We start from the raw sequence: 21,003 nt of genomic DNA on the forward strand, positions 1-21,003 counted from the left end.
TTTGAAAGAAGCTGGCAGTACTAGTTGAGAAACAATTGTTGAATGCACTCGTAAAAAGCAAAAGCAGATAGTTACAAGGTCCAAGACTTTCCACTGGGAAACGAAAAAGACATCACATGACCTAAATCATTTATCCCATAAAGCTGCATGTGCATGAGGTCTTACAAATAAATATTAAAATAAAAGACATAGTAAGGCTGAGAAATTGACAAATGGATGCAAACATCAGAAAGAATGCGAATAAAGAAAAATTGCTTGCAGTAATGCTCTATGGATTCTCGTCCCACAGATTCCTTGTGTGGATAGATATTCCCCCAGCGTCAGTGTAGCGCAACTACCATCTCCATAGATGCAGTCTCCTAGACTCTTGACATGCTGCTGCCACTGCAGAAATAGCACAGAGAATCTGTGGGATGAGCAAATTACTGGGGAGTAATTTTTCCTTCAATAGGTTGCACCATCCTACAGATTGGTCATCCGGTGTTAGGCAAGATGTTCATGAATGTGAATAATCTCCCCGTCCTGTGTCAACCCCAGAACCTATTGCTTGGACTTTGTAATTATTTTACCTTGTCCGTAGGTGAGTGGGAATCCTTCTCCCCGCTCACTTAGTCTTACTCTTTTTGTGCCTCTCCATCGTGGTGGTATTGTCTGAAGATCCGCACCACCTTGCTCTTGAGGGATGGCAGGAACGATTTAAGGGCCCAAAACACTGCCCGTCGCTCCAGAACATTGATGTGCAACGTCTTCTCCTCCGGCAGCCATGGGCCTCTGGCGTGAAGACTCCTGGTGTGGGCTCCCCATCCTTCCAGGGAAGCGTCAGTCGTGACTGTCTCCTGGTGAAGTGGCAATCCGTGTCTCCGGTCAGATGCAAGCGCACGCCCCACCACCTTATCGCGCAACGGAATCCATTGTCAAGCATGATCCTGTCCTGGAAACGGGCGTTGAGGAACTCCTGCAGTGGCCGCATCCGTAATCTGCAGTGTCGGATGATATAAATGCATGACGACATCATGCCGAGCAGAAACTTCACTGCCCTCTTCAGAGCTAGCAGCCATTGCACCTTGCCCAGGATGGCCGCTACTCTCCCCTCCGGCGGTGACGCCAAGCATGACACGGTGTTGAGACGGGATCCCAGGAACAGCGCGTCCTGGATGGAGCCTAGCAGGACTTTGCATAATTCACTGAGGACCCCAGATCCGGCAGGCGGACAGACCTCGCCATATGGTCGACGGCGATGTCTCTTGAACTTGCCCGGAAGAGCCAGTTGTCAAAGTACGGGTAGACTTGGATCCCTAGTAGTCACATGGGCCACCACTGGCGCCAGGCACTTGAAGACCCTGGGTGCCGACTTCAGCCCGAAGGGAAGGGCCTTGAAATGGGAATGCTTCCCCTGAACGAAGAAGCGAAGAAACCTGTGGTGTCCTGTGTGTATGGGGATGTGGAAGTACGCATTCTCCAGATTCAACGACGACATAAAGTCTCCCTCTTCAAGAAGTCCGAGCACGTGTTGAAGAGTGACCATTCGGAACTTCAGGGACTTTATGTACTTGTTTAGTCGTAGGTCGAGAATGGGCCTCCGGTCTTCTTGCGCACAAGGCAGTACATTAAACACACCCCGAGCCCTGGAGTCGCTTTGGAACTAGCCCTATTGCCTCTTTCTTTAGCATGGCCCGAACCCTCCAGCAGCAGCTGAGGGATGTGGTTTTCCTTTCGGGCAACTGGTGGTATTTGGGGACACTTCCGTTGCAACTAGAGTGTGCGTTGATGAGAGCATCCAGCACCCAACGGTCGGTGGAGATGGTCTTCCACACGCTGTTGGTTTCCTGGGCCAAGGAGCAGGAGGGTTGGCGGTAAGAAGGAGACCACACCCTAACCCTTTGAAGATCGGGGAGACTTGCCTCCCAAAGATCGCCGTCACTGCTCTAGCGTGCCCAGGGCACGTGCCACCTCCTTGTCTGCCTGGATTGCTTGTAGAGGACTCATCCACAGCCTTCCCAAAAAGATTGTCTCCGTCAAAGGGCATGTCCAAAACCCTTGTCTGGACCTCCGGCTGAAAGTTGGTGGCCTTGAGCCAGCCACAGCGGCGAAGGCAAACGCCATTGCCCATCTGGCAGAAACCTGTGCCTGCCATGTCCGTGGCACCGTGATGGCGTGGTCCGACGCCACTTCACTCTCTAGCAGCCTTGATGGTCGTCGATGCAGATGAGAACTTGCATTCCCATTGCATCCAATTTCTTCCCCTCGCTGTCCGGGGGTGGATGCTGCCGAAGACAGCCAGACAGCTTCTTGGCCACTGCAGAAATCACCAAGTCTGGAGACGGTTGGGAACGCACCCTGTACTACTTCTCTAAGTGGTCCCTCTTCGCTGGGGCCGTAGAAGGGTTCTTCATAGGCGCTAGTCCTTCATCCCAAATGTCATCCAAGAGCAGGACTGAAAGGGTTGTCTTCCTCTTCGCCTCGCGGCACTGGTATAAGAATCCCTCCTCTGGTGCGAGCTGGACAAGCTCCGATGCTCTGGAGATCACGTCATGGAACGATCCCATCTCATCCGGCAGAGGATCTGGGCAGAGGAGATGGGAGGTTCCCCATTCCGTTGTCTGTGTCCGACTCCATTTCACCCGTTGGGGGGTAGCGGAGAAGGAGGCAGCGGGTGCATCTCCTTGGATGGAGGTTCCCCCGTCAGCGGAGCGGTCGGCACCAGCGCCGCTGGGAGAGCAGGTGGCAGCGTCACCAGCATCCTCTTCTGTATCTCAGATACAAGTGTATGAAGGGTAGAGAGAATGTCCATCGAAAGAGCTCTACGTGGCAGATGTGGTGTAGGCACTGACAGCTGGGGCATAGGAGTAGGGCCAAGGCTTTGCCGTCCTGAGGCCCTCCGTCGCCCTCCTAGACAGTATCTCAGTCGGTGTCGCCCTCGTCGTAGGGTGAGACTCCGACATTTCCCTCGCCGCCACCTTCCTCATGGATGGTCTGGAGGTAGATAAATTCCTCCTCCTCAGCAGAGGACATATCCGTGCCCTGGAGGACTTAAACGACCCACGCCCCCCTTCTTCGCGTCCAGAGAGGATGTCTCGGGGAGATGACCGGCATCTTATCAATGGACTGAAGACTCCCTCCTGGCAGCGAGGGACACCATTGCCTTCGAAAGGGAGCACCATGGCCTTTGAAAGGGAGGCTACCACCACCTCGGTGCAAGGAGCCGCCTTCGGCTAGTGTACCAGGCTTTCACGGTCAGGCCAGGCCCCTTGTCCCGCTTCGCCGCCTCCTCCTCCTCCTCCTCCTCCTCCTCCTCCTCCTCACGGGCTGGCTAGGCAGCCCAGCCCCCTGTGGCTTTCCTCCGCTGAGGATAGGCTGGACGCCGTACCCAGTTTGGTCTTTCTTGGTTGTCTCTGGGGCCACCTTCAGCTTGCCAGGTGAGACTTCCTCTTGGATAAAAAACCGGAGCGTTGACTGGAGACCAATGCAGCTGGGGATGTCGAACGCGCCCTGGCCACCGAGGAGCCTGTTGCAACGGCACTCCCGATGATAGCGGGCTCGCAGTGCTTGGCCTTTTGTTGAACCCCGCAGGAGGGGTGCCCTCAAAGGACTTAGAAGCCTGCTCATCTTCCACGAATCCGGTAGAGGCATGCTCCTGGGAACCACCCGATGCAGAGGCCTTTGTCGGGAGCCACTCCTACAGCTGTTTACACTGATCCTTCAACGTGTGTTTTGAGTGTTTACGGCAAAACCCACAATCTTCCTCCTTATGCGTTGGGTACAGGCACTACAGGCACTGGGAATGTTTCGTCCATGTAAACATTCTGCAAACCACAGTCAGAGCACAGCTTGAAAAGAGAAGGGGAATCATCCTTCTCGTCCGACATGATCCACGCATTGTAGGCCTGAAGAATCTTCTGGAAGATTCCACGAAGAAATCCACCGTTGAGGGGCGCTTAAGAAATCCAAAAACGGGTCCCAGTTAATCAGAAGGATGATCGATGGAGCGCACGGCTTGGCTGACTGAAAAATAGAACTAAAAACGCAGTAAAAGTTCGAGAGCCAAGCATGAGGACTCCCAACACTTGAACGTGCAGTAAAAATCTGAAGCTGGCTGCCTGAGGATGGGGTTAGGTAGAGGGCAGTCTTTGGCTGGGGGCAGTATGACCCAGAGCACCGCGATTGGTTGTTAGGAAAAGACCGTTCAGAAATTAAACAAACTGATTTTTCTTTTACCGAGGATTCCCAGTCGGCCAACAGGGAATATTCATGAGCATGTGAATGAATGCCAGACCCCATGCTGGAGAACATTCCATACAATATACCTAAAAGTAACTGGACACAATATGCCATAGCCTTCTATGGCATAATTCCAGATGTAGGGTGGCACTGTCGAAATGGCAGAGGCCGTATGATCAGGGAGGTATTAAAGTACCCAATTACAATGGATACTTTTTGGAGTGCCAGCTGCAGTACGTTACGAGGTGGTTGTCTGATGAGCAGACCCAAGAAATGAGGCTGTTGCAGTCAGCATATACCCCATTTCAGCTGAAGGAGATGATATGGACAGAGGTGCCGAGGGTATTGGAACTCCCGCTGTAGTTGACATTAGGTAAGGCGGTATGGCAGAGGACCATGTGCTTTCTGCAGAAGGACATGACCTACTCCCCCAGATCCCACTAGTGACATTAAGAGGGGAAGTAACCCAACTCAGATTAAAGGTGAGAAAGTACTGGGAGCCCATGGGAGTGGCAACGGTGGGAGATTTATTACAAGGGGAGGCATATGGACTTTGGAGTGCTCACAGCAGAGACAGGTATACATGGAGGACAACAGGTAACCTACGCTTCGCTCATCACTATGCTAAAGCACAAATGGCCGGGAACGGAAAGGGTGCTGCAGGAGGATGAAATCCTTTTACGATATTTCGGAGGGTGGGCACGCGGTGCCAATAATATATGAGCTACTAATGGCCCAGAAGGGAGACATGCAGGAGCAGACTACGCTTAGCTGGGAGGCAGACTTGCATGAGAAGTTGACGGATGTGGAATGGAGCAGAACGTTGGCTTATCATAAGAAAGTGTCCAGGAACTCAAAGACTCCAGCTAATACAATTGTACAATTGCTAATACAATTGTACATAATACACAGGGCGTAGCTAACCCCGGGGAAAATAGCTAAATTTAGCAATGCCTCCAAACAGTCTTGCCCTAAATGTGGAGTAAATAATGCCAACCTGGTTCATATGTTCTGGGCATGTGGGAAGATACGCCCATATTGGGATGATCTAGCATTGGCTCTAGGCAAGGCTGGTATAACCTTGAACACAGGATCCCCCAAGGCTTGCATGCTAGGTGTTCGTGCACGCACAAAGCGGGCCAGACACGTGAACAAGCTAAAAGACTTCGAATACATCCTAGCGAAGCGCCGGATAGCAATGAGCTGGAAAGCACCCAAAGCTCCTGTCATAAGCAGGTAGTGGAGCAACCTCCCGAAATGGTCACTGGCGGTAACCAGTGTGGCAAGAAGCAGCCCGTGGAGGCCAGGGGGAATGGAATGCGGACTGGGAAGCAGATAGTGCAAGAATTGATGGCTTCAAGGCATACCAAAATGCAAGGGGCAATAGAAGCCTTGCCATGATTGGCAGATTAAGTCAGTGTGCATGAGTGGCAGTCAATGCAGAGAAGAGTAAGGTGGGAGAAATAGGCTGGAGTGAGGGAGAAGTGAGTTTGCGGTGGAGGGGCAGAAGCAGATACTTTGTCAATATATGATCCTGTAAATGTACATGGAAGTCTGTATGCTATGCTGTATTTAAGAAAATAAAAACAGTTTTAAAAAAAGTCATGCTCCAGCTGCAATGACATAACCACAGCAATGTGGACCTATATAAACCCCTGCATGAAACCACTTTGGCAGGAAGGAATGGAGGAGGGGCACAAGAAGAACGTTCAGGCAGCAGAGTCCTTTGCTACCATCCTCATTTGTGAGATTAAACTGGTTATCCTAACCAGATTGCCTTTGGCAATATTTTTCCCTAGCGGGGTGTATTGATTCAGGTGTGAGCGTTCTTAGGGACACCCTTACACTACCACAGGTGGACTTCTGTAAAACTCCCTAGCACTAATCAACTTTCAAAAGAACGGTGTACTCTCTCCTTTGGTAAACACCAGGAAAGAACAGCCCACACTAGATCATGAAGCTAATATGATGGGATTCAGTGTTTAATGTAATGCGTTTACTGAAAGCAACCGCCTCCCAGAACACTTGTGTGATAAATGGAGCCTAGAGACATGGAATCATGGGCTGGTGACATCTTCATGCCATTGTGCATTGCTGTGCCTTTATATTTCCTACACATGTTTTAAAAAGTGAAAATGGCCCAAGGACAGTGGTCCTTTAGGTTACAATCCTACAGGGGGTCTACCTGACCTCCCAGAACCATGTTAAATATATTACTTATTTGCAATGTTAAAGATTCCTGCTCATTTGTAAAGCATCTGCCTTCCTTTTTACTCAGTGTCCCAACTGACAGACTCATCCCCAGATAGAGCTGGACTTTATAAAGTACAAGTATCTGTTGCTTAACAAATTGATTTGCTACTCTGACTAAAGTCTACTATTGCCTTGAGTAAATAATACATGTCGTACTGTGTAAATGCGAATGTTAACTTAACTGTGATTCTAATATTGTGTTTGTGGCCTTATAACTAGTGGAACCCCCCCCCTGCCCCCAGCGTTGCCCAGGTCTGAAGCTGACAGGACACAATGTAACATTCACAAGGCTATAGTAGACCCCCACATGCATAACGTCCTAATTTTGAAAAGCATACACATACCATTCTTTTTTTTAAACTAGTTTATAAGTGTATTGACTATAGGCGTGCCCCAAGTTTTGTACACACCTACCGCCCTTTTCCCGCCTAGACTTAAGCCTGGCTGCTTGTCCATTGCTACCAAACCTTTTGATAGTTCAAGCCAAATGTAAGTGTTTGAGCCCTGTACACACTTAAGAGCGCGTCTTCAGTCCTACCACAGGTGGACTTCAGTAAAACTCCTTAACAGTACTCATGATACTTTCTGGTTCCCAAAAAAGTGGTTGGCCTTCGCCCCTCATGGATCTGGGGCATTTCAATAAATTCCTGCGGAAATACTAATTCAGGGTGATGGTGAAGGAAATTCTCCAGGCTTTGAACTTCCAAGATGCAAATTCAAAGTGCTACCCTTTGGCTTGAACTCCGCCCCCAGGGTTTTTACCAAGCCAATGGCAGTATTGGAGGCCCACCTTAGGAGAGCGGGTGTCTGTTGCCATACTTGGACGACTGGCTGATTTGAGCAGTCGCAAAAACTGGTTTCGAGGCATCTCAAGGACACCTGTGCACTACTTGGGGTTTTCCCTGAATTTTAAGAAATCACAAACTTCACCAGCACAAAACTCCAATTTATTGGTGCCGTCTTGGACACCCAGGTAGGGCAGACTTTTACTCCAGAGGCGCGCACATAACCATGCTTTCCCAAACTTCCAGCAATCTCTTGGCGCCTGCCTTCCTGTGCCTACTGGACCTCATGGCATCCTTTATTTTCTTGTGCCATAAGCATGACTCTGGCTGAGATCCTTCAGCGGTTTCTCAAGAGTCAGTGGGCGCAGTACTCAGGAGATATGTCGCATGTGCACCAGGTGTCGAGGTCTCTGGTGAAATACCTGGCCTGGACGAGTGACGGGATGAACAGGTTATCTGGAGAACCTTTCTGGGAACCATGCCCAGAGGTACAGATGGTGAGACACCTCGCAGAAGAACAAGTTACTCTCTTATCTGGTAAATTTCTTTCGATGGGATGGTCCGACGACATATTCCATATCTATGACAGTAATCACCACAGCTGTGCTGCTTCGGAAAATCTTTCGGCATCTGCATCCTGCGATGACATTGATACGCCGTCCTTGAGGACCTCCTCCAACAGCCGACGTCACCGGATGTTACAAGTAGGATGCACAACGCCCATAGCCTCTGTTGTAGTTTTTTCTCAGAACGTGTGGCACCAATCTTCCGCCAGTCTGACCACAGAAAGCCTTGCGGAAACGTAAGTTGCAATCGCATAAGAAATTCTGTAGCGGGGAAGGCAGGGAGGGAACGATATGGAATAAGTCGTCGGACCATCCCATCGAAAAAACGTTACCAGGTAAGAGTAACTTGTTCTTCGAGGGGATTGGGTCCTCCGACGTATTCCATATCTATGACAGACTCCCAAAGCAGTACCAACGTAAGGCGGTGGGAAAAGAATTTAGAATATAGAAATTTAGAATGCCTGTTAGGGCGAATTCTCTGTTAAGGCTAATTTCCCAAACCTAGTGAGTCCCCCAGCAGCTTTGCTGGATTTTTTGGGATTTTTTTTCTTCGCCTGCTAAGAGCGACACTCTTTCTCCCACTCTTAGGCATGATTTGACAATGTCCTTTGACTGTAAATGTGTTTTATGGGCTATGGGGTCTTTTACTCCATAGGGCATCATGTGGTTTTTGGTATGTGTTACACAGCACACTCCGTGCAGTAACACAGGGGTGTCATAGTGACCCCCAAACAGACTCCATACCCTGGGACGGACTACTGTCTCCCAGGGCATGTAAAGTCACCATTGGCTTTACAAGTCTCAAATTGTGAGCAGAACCAGTACAAACCACCATCACTGATAGGGGTAATTCGATTGCCTCTGGCTCTGTTTTCCAAGGGGGCACTGTCCAGTCCCCCCCTTGTCGAGTTTCTGGCTGCTAGCAGTGGATACCACGCAAAATATTCCACCGGAATATTTCCTATGGGATTTTCCTATTCATTTTAAACACACCACTTTTTGGTGCAATGTTAAAGATACCGCCGGGTTATTTATTTATTCCCCGGTTGGGTCTTTTTGCCAGGACGGGCGTCTCCACAGAAGCCCTCCAAATGGTGCCACTCTGTCTGGGTTCAACAGGATGTGTGGGAGGGGATTAGGCACCCTGGACTGAGTTGCCTTGGCAACTCAAGTCGCACTCTTGTGTGATTGGCCCAGTGGTGAGGCGCCCGGCTCACCACTTAGCAGGTTTGAGTGACAGCTAGGCTGATGAAGGGGGTTTTGCTGCATAAAAACAGGGATTTGGGGACTGGAACTTCAGAGTCGCCACAGGACCTAAAGAATCCGAAGAGGGGAGAAGCTGAGCCATCTACGACAACAGCACCGGTGGAGCCCTGCTGTACGAACTCACCACTTCAACGACAGAGGAGATGATCTTCCAGGACAGTCTTCTTCCCTTTGAGCTGGTGGGACCAACCAGTTCACCTTTTTTGCCTTCTTGGATCGTCTCGTGGTCGAATCACCCGCGCCAAGCACCCCGACGGCCGGATAGCCACGCTTCACCACTACCACGAATAAAAGGGTCATACCTTTTAACCGGGAAACTCCAGGGCTTGGTTTCTTCCCTGGCAGTGCAACGACCTCCAGCTTTCCTCCACGTCGAGATCATCTCTTCCCATGGACGAAGCCCCGACTTGCACCCGCTGCCAGGAACAATTGCCCCCGCTGGAGCTTTCTCACCATTTCAGGTACTGTGTCCCGCCTGGTCTCCCTTGCAACAGATTGTCCAAGGTGTCCCGTAAATCCTTGACTCTACCCTGGGTTGGCCTCGGACCTGCTAACTTTACCTTTCTGAACTGATCAAACCTCTTAAATTTTCTGCAAAGATTTTGAGTGCATTTCCACTGTGTGATCTTGGGCACATTCCGCCTTGCTCTCTTCAAGAGTGGGCCTGGCCTATGAACATTTTGATATACAGTAGACCCTGCCTTTCTTGACTTGCTGTGGTTTCTTAAGTGTTGGTACTGTGTTATTTTCCTATTCTGCCTTTTCTCTCCCTTTTTAACTGAAGTATTGGAGTGCCATCTACGGTTACACGCTCACCTCTGTTTTGCTAAATAAGTGATGTCTTAACCTAGACTTGTCAAATAATTAACTAGGGAAGTGTATATACATAGTGACTGTTTGAACTTGCTTGGCATATTAGTGCCAGTGTATTTTTACAAGTGTGTTTTTAAATAATTATATACTTTTCTACCAACGCTCTGGTCAGTGTTTGCTTGTGCTACCGTATTTTTAGCCCTATTGTGTATACTCTATATACTGCCTAACCCTTCTTGAGAGAAGTCGGACTGCTCAGCCACAGCTACCAGGCAAATCTCAGTGGTGCAGACTGCTACCAGTTGGGTTTACTGCTTACTCTTGTGGTCTTAAACTTTTTGCAGTGGTGCCTAAGGGAACTGCAAAGGTTTCTGCCCAACAATGCCCAATCAAATCGCAGATTAAAGGACCACCTTGCCAAAGGCCAGATCCTGCCCACGGATAGAATCGAGGGAGTAGTGACGTACAAAATTATGGACCGAAGCCCAGGTGGCTGCATCACAGATGTGACCAAGAGGAACACCCCTCTGCAGGGCAGTGGAGGCAGCCCAACCCCCTGGTAGAATGGGCCCGCAAGCCCACCGGAGGTTCCTTACCCGCCAAGCGGTAACACTCCAAAATGGCCAAGACAATCCATCGAGACAAAGTCTGCTTAGTGAGAGCTTGTCCCAAACGCTTGCCAGCGTAACCAATAAAGAGCTGATCGTCCACTCTGACCCGGGACATGCGTTAAATATAAAAGCTTAAAGCCCTCCTAGGATCCAGCCTATGGAGCCTCTCTTCGTCCTTACCAGGATGTGGAGGAGGATAAAATGCCGGAAGAACAACCTTCTGTCTTAAATGAAATTCCGACACCACCTTCGGAAGAAAGGAAGGACGAACTCTAAGGACCACTCTCCTTATGAAACCCAGTGAAGGGTGGCTTAACTGAAAGTGCCTGTAACCCACTCACTCTGCAAGCGGAAGTGACCGCAACCAAAAGTACAGTTTTAAGAGTTAAGTCTCAAAGGGCAAGAATGCAAAGGCTCAAACGGAGCACCCATCAGAAACTTGAGAACAAGGTTCAAATCCCAACCGGGCACCTGGAAAGGTGATGGAGGGAACACATTGAGCCCTTTTAGAAACTGAGAAATTAAAGGAATTTTTAAATAAGAACACTCCTCAGACGAGCGCTTAAATATGGACAGCGCCGCCAGGTGACCTTTAATGGTAACCACTTGCAAGCCCCTGTGGGATAAAGAAACCAAAAAGACAGAACCACAGGACGGTCACATGAAAAAGGATCCACATTCTTAACCCTGCACCAGTCGCAGAACTTTCTCTAACGACAACAGTACAGGGACTTCGTCGCCAGCCATCTGGCCGAAAGCAACACCTCCATCACGTCTTTAGGGAAGTCCCAATCCTTATACCTCAACCTTTCAGAAGCCAAGCGTGAAGGTTGAGGGATCGGACCTCTGGATGAAGAACCTAACCCCCCCCCCCCCCCCGTGAGAGCAGATCGTCTCAGTAGGGAAGACGACGTGGAGGGCAGATGGACAAGTTGAGGCGGTCCGGGTACCACGTCCTCCTGGCCCATGCCGGAGCACTGAGGATCATCCGGGAACCGAACCTCCGCAGCACTTGCTGGGAATTCCAGCAAGCAGAACCTTTCGCACTTCCGGTTGACACTGGAGGCAAGAGATCGCCTTGAGGGGTCCCCCAAAGGGCGAAGATCTCCATGAGAATCTCCTGAGCCAACTCCCACTCGTGAAAGATCGCGCTCTGCCTGCTCAGAGCATCCACCGTCTCGTTTTCATCTCCGGCCAGATGAACTGCTGAGATCGAAATTTCCTGCTGGATTGCCCAGAACCAGAGCTGCATCGCCTCCCTGCACAGAGGAAGTGACCCTGCCCCCCCTCCCTTTTGTTGAGGTAGTACATGGCCACTGTGTTGTCCGTCAGAATCAGGACATTCTTTCCTTGCACAGTCGGAAGAAAAGCCTTCCTGACGGCCCTCAGCTCCAACAGATTGATATGGAGTCTGTACTCCGACAGAGACCAACGACCGTGGTCAACTCGTTGACATGAGCTCCCCATCCCGTGAGGGACGCGTCCGTCACGATAGTCACCTCCGGCCAGGGCAGCCAAAAAACGGAGCCCCCTTCATCAGATTGCTTTAAACGGCCCACCACAGAAGGTCCTGGGCGACCAAGGGCGGCATCTGAACGGGGTCCGACATCCTGCCGGAGGACTGAGACCACTGGAGCTTGAGTGCCCATTGCAAAGATCTCATCCGCAACCTGGCCTCTGGCACCAGACGAATGCAGGATGCCTTGAGGCCGATCAATCTCAAGAGCTCGAACGCAGGGAGACTCTGGGCATGTTGGAACTTGTGCACCATCTGCTTAATGTGATGAATGTGATGAACCCTCACCTGGGGAGGAGAACACTGCCCCAGGGACGTGTTGAGCACTGCTCCGATGTACTGGAGCCTCTGAGTTGGCGTCTTTTAGGCAGAAACCTGTGCAGTTCCCTCTGGGACCACTGCAAAAGATTTAAGACTACAGGTGTTGGCAGTAAACCCACTTGGTAGCAGTCCGCACCGCACAGATTCACTGTGGTAGCTGTGGCTGAGCAGTCAGACTTCCCTCAAGAAGAGTTAGGCAGTATACAGAGGATACACAATAGGTACAGAGGCACAGTAGCACAAGCAAACACTGACCAGAGCTAGGTGTAAAAGTATAAACTTATTTATTAAAGGTACACTCATAAATTACACTAGCACATTAGAAAAGGTAAGAAAGTCAAACACAGTTACTATTACTCATATGTACATCCCTAATCATTTGTTGGACAACTCTAAGTTAACCCCACTTATTTCCAACCAGAGGTGAGCGCTTAACGTTAGATGGTACTCCAACAAGTATTACCAAAAGGGAGGGAAAAGGCAGAAATAAAGAGAGCAGTAAGGTAAAACACTTTTCACATAAGGTTAGCAAAGACAGTCAATGGTGGAACAAGGAGAATTAGTTCGGGGCCCGCTTTAGAGGGAGCCAGGCGAAAAATGTGCCCAAGATCACACAATGTCAAGTCTTTGCAGGTGAGAAAAAAAGGTTTTACTACGGTTCTGAAAAGTTTAGTTAGGGTGTCCCAGACCTACCCAGGTTCGAGAGCCGAGGGCTAAATCTACCCCGTACAATCGGTGGCAAGGGAGGCCGGGCGGAACACAGTACCTTTAAAAGTGGAAAGATTCCTCCAGCGGTGGTAGTCGTTCCTGGTAGTGGGTGCAAGTCGCGGCGTCGTCCCGAGGAAGAGGTGATCTCGACGTAGAGGAAAGCTGCAGGTCGTTGCCCTACCAGGGATGAGGCCAGCCGTGGAGTTTTCCGGTCACAAAGGATTTTTACCCCTCTTTCGCGGTTGAGGTAAAAAGTGGTATCCCCGTTGCCAGGGTGCTTGGCACAGGCAAGGCGGCCACGAGATGCTTCGGGACGGCGAAAAGAAGGCAGCAACTGGTTCCCCACCAGTTAAGGGAAGAAGACTCTCCGGCGGGAGATCTCCTCTGTCGTCGGGAAAAGTGGTGAGACGGTTCTGCAGGGCTTCACCGGTGGTGTCGTCTTGGCAGGTCGGCTCGGCTTCTCCCTCTTCGGCTTCTTAGGTCCTGTGGCGACTTCTGAAGAACCAGTCCCAAAAACCCTGCTTTTATGCAGCAAACCCCCATTCATACAGCCTAGCTGTCACTCAAACATGCTAAGTGGTGAGCGGGGTGGCTCACCACTTGGGCCAATCACACTAGAGTGCGACATGAGTTGGCAAGGCAACTCAGTCCAGGGTGCCTAAACCCCCTACCACACCCCCTGTGGTACCCAGACAGAATGGCACCACTTTGGAGGGCTTCTGTGCAGAAGCCGGCCAAAAGTGGAACAAAGGCTCGACTCGGGTTCAGGGTTACTGAAGTGAACCTAGACGCCATTTTGGCGGCGAGTTCCGGCAAAAAATCCCAACCGGTGAATTTATATTAAATAAATAAACCGGCGGTATCTTTAACATTGCACCAAAAAGTGGTGCATCAAAAACAATGGGAAATACCATTGGGAAATATTCCGGTGGAATATTTCCGTGGTATCCACTGCCACCAGCCAGAACTCGGCGAGGGGGGACGGGACAGTACCCCCTCGACAACAGACCCAGGGGCAATCTAATTGCCCCTACCCGTACTTCCACAGTAAGATGGTTTGTACTGGTTAAGTTCCTAAATTAAGACTAATAAAGTCAATGGTAACTTTACAGACCCAGGGAGACAGTAGTCAGTCCCAGGGTGTGGAGTCTATGTTTGGGGGTATCTAGGACACCCCTGTGCTACTGCACTGAGGGTGCTGTGTAACACACATTCAAAAACCAATGATGGCCTATGGGGAAAATTACCCCCTAGCCCATAAGCACATAGCAAGTCACAGTAACACTCTCAAGTCATGTCCAAGAGTGAGGGTAAAAGAGTCTCACTCTTGGCAGGAGAAAAAAAAATAAACCCCAAAAAATCCAGCAAAGCTGCTGGGGGACTCACTAGGTTAGGAAATTCAGCCTAAACAGAGAATTCTTCCTAACAGCGTCAAGTGGGACTTCTTTAAGTTGAGGGAGAAGCCCAGCTTGTGGAGGGAGTGGCAGGTGACAGACAGATGATCCAGGACCTGCTCGGGAGAGCGCGCCCTGATCAACCAATCGTCCAGGTAGGGGTAGACGTGAATCCCCCTCTCCTGAGATGCGATGCCACCACTACCATGAGCTTGGTGAAGACACTCGGGAGGAGGTCAATCCGAACGGCAGGACCCGAAACTGAAAGTGCGAGTCGCCAACCGCAAACCTCAGGTACCTGTGCTTTGGATGGATCGGCACATGAAAATAAGCATCCTCGAGGTCTAGAGACACCAACCAGTCCTGAAGTTGAAGAGCCTGGAGGACTTAAGAGTAACCATCTTGAACTTGTCCTTCCTGAGGAGTTGGTTCAAACCGCGCAAGTCCATGATGGGTCTCAATCTCCCGTCTTTCTTTGAAATCAAAAAATAAGGGTAATACCATCCCTTGTTCCTCTCCGCTACAGGCACCAGTTCTATGGCGCCTTTCTCCAGCAGGGCGTGAATTTCCTGCGTGAGGAGCGGATCCAGACTCTCCAAAGAGATTCCCCGTGGATTGTTGCGAGGCCTCTGCCGGAAAGTAAGGCAGTAGCCGTGGGCTATGATCTCCAGAACCCACACATCTGAAGTAATGGCACGCCACTCTACAAGATGCTGCGCCAGCCTTCCCCTAACCGGCGAACCATGGGACACAGCCTCATGACTGAGCTGAAGCGGCTGCGGCGTTGCCTGAGGGCAACGCTGAAGCGGCTGCGGCGTTGCCTGAGGGCAACGCTGAAGCGGCTGCCTGAGCGGCCTTGGCACCTCGAGTACCTTGTTTTCCACCTCTGGCACTCGTACGGTGGCCCCTTTCACTAGCAGCTCCTCTCGCTTTACTAAAGGATTCCCCTAGGACAAAAAGGCGCAGGTTGGCGAACTGCAGCGCTCAACGACTTTGCTGCAGCTTTTGAGGTTTGCAACCTCTCGAGGCTCTCGTCAGCCTTGCTGCCAAAAAGATGTACACCATCAAAGGGCATGTTGAGGAGCCGGGCTTTAACATCAGGACTGACTTTTGCAACCACACAAACCTGCGTATTACGGTGCTAGCCATGGACCGGCTAATGCAATCTGCCATGTCCAGACCCGACTTAACGGCCTCACACATGGCATCCTTGCCATCCTGTATCATAGCAAGAAAACCATCCCATTCGTCCCCTTCGGGAATATGTTCAGCCGCTAAGGAAACAGTTCCACAGAAACGAGACAAGGCACATATGGAGTTGGCCGCCTGAAGAACCATACCCCCTGAAGAAAACACGTTCTTTGCCCAACCATCAAAATGCTTGTCGTCCCCATCAGGAGGGATGGTAGGATACGACGCCTGCTTTGCTGGGGCCGCTGCCGCCTGCACCACCAAACTCTCCGGAGTGGGGTGCGCGGTCAAGTATCAGGGGTTGCTACTGGTTGGCCGGTATTTTCACGGCAAAGACTTGCACACTGCCGGGAGACTCTCCGGGGCAGTCCAAGCTGCCGCCACCCTCCTCTGTAGAGCCATTTGGAACGGCAGTACCGGGTCAGTTGGTGGACCTTGGTCGAGGATATCCGTGAGGTCATCCTGCAGAAAATCCCCTGGGGGAGCAGACCATCACAAGTACTCGGTGACCATTGACATAAGGCGCCGGTACGAGGAGTCGGCATGGATGCCAGGCTCAGGCCTGCAAAACTCCACCTCTGGAGAGGTGTCCAGACCACTTGTCGTGCAGTGACTGATGCAGGTCCTCAATCTGGCTATGTCCCGAGATAATCTCGTCTGGCACCGTGTCAGGAACCATCCCATCTTCAGAAAACTCATCCACCTCCAAAATGTAATCAAGATGGTGGAAAGTGGGCCCAGAATAGGGAACAAAGACATGTTTGGCCTTGGCCAGAGCCTTTCAAGGGGGTTCCACCGTACCACGGGGTCCACCCCTCCCCCGACAAAACAGCCTTGAAAGGGATTGAGTGAAACGGCGTCGACAGCATCGACACAGCCCTCGAGGGCGGGGCCCCGAGCATGTCCTTTGACAGCCTGGGCGCAGACGTCTTCCTCGAAGGCAGAGCCTCGAGCGTCCCTCGACGACCTCGGCGCCACAGGCGTAGACGTCTTCTTCGAAGACTGCACAGGGGTACACTGTCTCGAGCGAGTCGAGGACCGGGCATGACTAGAACGATTCCCCTTGGGACCTCTCCCGCGAATCGTGCCGACCACCCAAGCCCAATGGCGTATGAGCGGTGTCTCTAGTACAGTCACACCCGACCCCACTCGGAGGCGCGGACGGACCGGTGCCCTGCAATTCAAGAATCGCCAACATTTTCTTACCGAAGGAAGCCCATTCCTCCGGAGTCGCATGCTTGGTGGGATAAGCGACCCGCAGACGGGCGGAGTTCTCAGACGAGGAAGGCAACCGATGACAGCGCTTCTGGGAATGCCTCGAAGAGGCAGGACCCACTCCCGGACCGAGACCCCCTAGACTTACGACAATGCGGAGAGTCGCCCCTCGAATCGTCCGTCGAAAGCCCAGTGGACCTCGACTTCCGGGGCTTGGACACCTTACCGACCGACAGTTTCTTCTTCAGCTCCCGCAAGGCTTTGGACGTGAGCGACTGGCAGTCGAGACAATCATCCGTGTCGTGTGTTAGGGAGAATTCTCTCTTTAAGCTGGATTTCCTAAACTAGTGAGTCCCCCAGCAGCTTTGCTGGATTTCTGGAGTTTGTTTTTTTCTCCTGCCAAGAGTGATACTCTTTTCCTCACACTCTTGGACATGATTTGAGGGGTTCCTTTGACTGTTAATGTTTTATGGGCTATGGGCTTTTTTACTCCATAGGGTCTCATGTGTTTTTACTATGTGTGTTACACAGCACCCTCAGTGCAGTGACACAGGGGTGTCAGTGACACCCCACCATAGACTCCATACCCTGGGACTGACTACTGTCTCCCAGGGCATCTAAAGTCACCATTAGCTTTACTAGTCAAAAAATTATGAACAGAAACCAGTACAAACCATCATATTGTGGACGTACTGGTCGGGGCAATTCCATTACCCCGGGTCGGTTATTCGAGGGGGCACGTCTCCGTCCCCTCCTGATCGAGTTTTGGCTGGTGGCAGTGGATACTACTTTTTATATTCGACCGCGAATATATCTCAATGGGATTTTCCCATTGTTCGAGGCTACCAACTTGAATTATTTAATTCCTATAGCCTCGAACATACCGCCGGGTTTATTTAATATTAATTCACCGGTTGGTATTTTTTGCCAGAACTCCATTCTAAAATGGCGTGTGTGTTCTCTTCTGTGACTCCAAGCCGAGCCGAGCCCTTTGTTCCACCTTTTTGGCGGGCTTCTCCACAGAAGCCTCCAAAAGTGGTGCCACTCTGTCTGGGTACCACAGGGGGTGTGGGAGGGGGTTTAGGCACCCTGGACTGAGTTGCCGTGGCAACCTAAGTCGCACTCTTGTGTGATTGGCCCAAGTGCTGAGCCGGCCGGCTGACCACTTAGCATGTTTGATTGACAGCTAGGCTGAATGAATGGGGGTTTCTTGAATAAAAGCAGGGCTTTTGGGACTGGAACTTCAAAAGTCGCCACAGGACCTGAGAATCCGAAGAGGGAGAAGCTGAGCCGACCTGCAACGACGACACCACCGGTGGAGCCCTGCTGAACCGTCTCACCACCTCGACGACAGAGGAGATCTTCTTGCCGGAGAGTCTGTTCCCCTTGAGCTGGTGGGGACAACCAGTTAGCTTTCCTTTTCGCCTACCAGGACGTCTAGTTGTCGAATTGCCTGTGCCAAGCACCCCGGCAACCGGATAGCCACTTACCACTGAACCGCGAAAGAAAGGACCGCTCCTTTGAATCAAGAAACTCCGCGGCTGGTTTCTTCCCTGGCAGCACAACGACCTCCTGCTTTCCTCCCCGATGAGATCTTCTCTTCTGCCGGACGAAGCACCGACTCGCAACCGCTGCCAGGAACAACTGCCCCCGCTGGAGTGTTCTCACCATTTCAAGGTACTGTGTCCGCCTGGCCTCCTTTCTATAGATTGCTACAAGGTGACAGTAAATCCTTAACCTAGACTGGGCTGGCCTCTTGACCATCTAACTGGTCCCGTTCTTTTGGTCCAACTTTTCTGAACCTTCGAGACTTTTGTGCACTTTCAAACCGTTTGACCTTGGACACATTTCGTTCTGATCCTCTTAAAGTGGATCCGGTTTTCTGAACTCTAAATTCACGATTTTGATTCTGCCTTCCTCTCTTGCTGTGTTCTTTTGAAAGTGTTGGGATCTGTTTCAATTTATGCTCTGCCTTTCTCTCCCTTTTAAACCGAATTATTAGAGTGCCATCTCCGTTAAGCGCTCACCGCTGTCTGAAAATAAGTGGTACTTTACTTAAGACTTGTCTAATATTCTTTTAAGGGAGTGTATATACTTTAGTGACCGTTTTTGAACTTGCTTGATATTAGTGCCAGTATGTTTTCATAGATGTGTTTTTAAATAAATAATTATATATCTTTTACACCAAAGCTCTGGTCAGTGTTTGCTTGTTCTACTGTGTTCACCTGCCCTATTGTGTATGCTCTGTATACTGCCTAACTCTTCTTGAGAGAAGAGTGACTGCTCAGCCACAGCTACCAGGTAAATCAGGGTGGTGCAGACTGCTACCAATTGGGTTTACTGCGAACTCCTGTAGTCCTAAAATTTTTGCAGTGGTCCCTAAGGGCACTGCACAGGTTTCTGCCTAACAGCTTCAGAAGAGATGTGAAAATTAGGCACAAGAGCCATTTGCAGCCTTAAGACCCATACTCCCAGAGCAAAGACCTTTTTGATAAAGCATTTTGTTTTGACCGTCTACCGGGGAGGTTCGATGTTGAGTGCCTAGACGCAACAGTCACGACCTGCACCGTTAACCACTTCAGGTGGGACATCAAAAGAGTCTCTTGCTGGATTATACTTTTTTAGTAAGCTCTTTGTAGACTGCCCGTGTCCAGCACGGGCGCTGCCACAAAGTGATGACCGGGTATGTTATAGCTGTGTTCTAATGGTAAATTACATTCCATTGGCGGGCCACAGTCAAGAATGTCAGAAGACAATGCGACACTGGCTTGGATAGTATGGAGTCCCCAAGGCTACGGCCTTTACCTGCGATGCATGTACGGGTACAAATGTTGAAAATCCATATCTGGGGATGTGACCAAACCACGGCCATCACACAAACCCTCTGCCAGTTCGTGCAACCCAGCTTGGTCCACCATGAAATTGGCCAATGAATCCAAGGCAACACCGAGAAAATCTACGATAGTGAATAAAAGTACACAGATCAAGTGTCTGGAGTAAAACATTCTGGCGGGCTGGCTGAAGGGCTCCTTGGACCTAGGGAGCCGACTACGCAGGAGGTTTCGTCTTAGGGGTCTCACATATAAACAATCATATCACTCAAGGGTTTTCTACCAACCTTGGTGCCAAATAGACCAGGCACGGTTGGAGCAGTTTCGACCTACAGCGCGTTGAGCCAGCTGCTATATCAGCTGAGGCCTTCTCGCATACAGAACATCTGGGTTTTAAAAGCCTCCCACCCCCTAGATGCACCCTTCATCCGGCGAGTTGAAATTGATTGAGTTTCTTGTGCAACGACGAGTGCTAAGATTTGCTACAGGAGTACATACACGTTTCCCCCCCCCCCCCATTTCTTATGGCAACAGTCCTCTCGATGTTTCAAGGGAGTCAGCCCTTCGGTATCATGCTCAGACAACCATCGGCGCGATTTCACCAGGGGCTTAAATGGCTGTCAGCGGAGCGCCATTCTAGCATAGTGCTCCTTTACCGCTTTCGGGGGTTCATCGAGGTTATGAAAGTGGTCTTTTAGCAACTTTCCCCTCTATTTCTATGGACCCAAAAACCTTTTTTTTTAAAATGTTGTCCTGACTTAGAAGTGAACTGAAGCCTTCAGCCTCACTGCACTTCACTTTTGCTCACGGTTATGGGGTAATTGAACACTCCTTAAGGCTTTCAGTACTAGGGAACGGTTTCCCGTTTCTTTATACATGTTATCTATTTTTTGAGTAACATTCTATCACTGTGAAATGCATCTTACAATGCAGTGCAATGGGATTTCTATTGTATGACACTAGACTACGCTCAAAAGGATATTTTGGTGACTTTATTTATATTTGTATAGCGCACACAGTCATGGGGCATCGAGGTGCTGTTGCATGAAATTTTGCAGGAAAGTGTGATTGAGTAGGTTACAGATGACCGAATTGGTCTCTTGGGTACAAGTGCATAGAAATAGGTGACTTAATACATGACAGGTAGGTGACTTGAAAACAATCAAGTGGGCAAGCAATTAGTAATACATCAGAAATAACATGGCAAAGGAGTTAGGGCGGCAGTTATACAAGAAGCTTGGTTTTGATGGCTTTACGGAAAGCTTGGTGGGACTCGATCATCCTTAGGTGAAAGGGAAGAGCGTTCCAGTGAGAA

At 50.3% G+C, this 21,003-nt stretch overlaps 1 protein-coding gene across 4 annotated transcripts in view; it reads right to left on the reverse strand.

Annotated features, from left to right (window-relative positions):
- KIF4A (kinesin family member 4A) overlaps window positions 1–21,003 on the reverse strand; it is an 807,676-nt gene that overhangs the window by 271,849 nt on the left and 514,824 nt on the right. The gene's annotated exons all lie outside the window — the stretch shown is intronic.

Source organism: Ambystoma mexicanum, chromosome 5p (genome assembly GCF_040938575.1).
Source record: "Ambystoma mexicanum isolate Mex_15411 chromosome 5p, UKY_AmexF1_1, whole genome shotgun sequence".
NCBI classification, from domain to species: Eukaryota; Metazoa; Chordata; class Amphibia; order Caudata; family Ambystomatidae; genus Ambystoma; species Ambystoma mexicanum.